This window comes from Arachis hypogaea, chromosome 11, assembly GCF_003086295.3.
Source record: "Arachis hypogaea cultivar Tifrunner chromosome 11, arahy.Tifrunner.gnm2.J5K5, whole genome shotgun sequence".
Lineage (NCBI taxonomy): Eukaryota > Viridiplantae > Streptophyta > Magnoliopsida > Fabales > Fabaceae > Arachis > Arachis hypogaea.
In genome coordinates, this window is record NC_092046.1 from 22,777,327 (window position 1) to 22,778,360 (window position 1,034).

The window sequence follows — 1,034 nt, forward strand, 5'->3', positions numbered from 1 at the left end:
GCTCATGAAGGGCATAAGGAGGTTCAATGGAATCTCTATGGTCTCTAAATGAGCCTCAGATTCCTTTGGTTCCTCAAAGGGAAACTCCTTGTTGATCACTGGACGTCCCAGGAAGTCTTCCTCCGTGGGATTCACGTCCTCCCCTTCCTCCTTGGATTCGGCCATGATGGTTATATCAATGGCCTTGCAATCTCTCTTTGGATTCTCTTCTGTATTGCTTGGGAGAGTACTAGGAGGGGTTTCAGTGATCTTCTTACTCAGCTGGCCCACTTGTGCCTCCAAATTTCTAATGGACGACCTTGTTTCATTCATGAAACTTAGAGTGGCCTTGGATAAATCAGAGACTAAATTGCTAAGCTAGATGGATTCTGCTCAGAATTCTCTGTCTGTTGTTGAGTGGATGATGGAAAAGGTTTACTATTGTTAAACCTGTTTCTTCCACCATTAGTAAAACCTTGTTGAGGCTTTTGTTGATCCTTCCATGAAAAATTTGGGTGATTTCTCCATGAGGGGTTATAGGTGTTTCCATAAAGTTTACCCATATAATTTACCTCTGCTATTGCAGGGTTCTCAGGATCATAGGCTTCTTCTTCAGAAGATGCCTCTTGAGTACTGTTGGATGCAGCTTGCATTCCATTCAGACTCTGAGAAATCATATTGACTTGCTGAGTCAATATTTTATTCTGAGCCAATATGGCATTCAGAGTATCAATTTTAAGAACTCCCTTCTTCTGAGGCGTCCCATTACTCACAGGATTCCTCTCAGAAGTGTACATGAACTGGTTATTAGCAACCATGTCAATGAGTTCTTGAGCTTCTGCAGGCGTTTTCTTTAGGTGAATGGATCCACCTGCAGAATGATCCAGTGACATCTTTGATAACTCAGGCAGACTATCATAGAATATATCCAAGATGGTCCATTCTGAAAGCATGTCAGAAGGACACTTTTTGGTCAGTTGCTTATATCTCTCCCAAGCTTCATAGAGGGATTCACCTTCTTTCTGTCTGAAGGTTTGAACATCCACTCTAAGCTT

At 42.2% G+C, this 1,034-nt stretch overlaps 1 non-coding gene across 1 annotated transcript; it reads left to right on the forward strand.

Moving 5' to 3' along the window:
• Positions 1-926: 926 nt before the first annotated feature.
• LOC112724886 (small nucleolar RNA R71) lies at positions 927-1,034 on the forward strand. The gene has a single exon (XR_003164026.1). It is a non-coding gene; the product is annotated as a small nucleolar RNA R71 (small nucleolar RNA).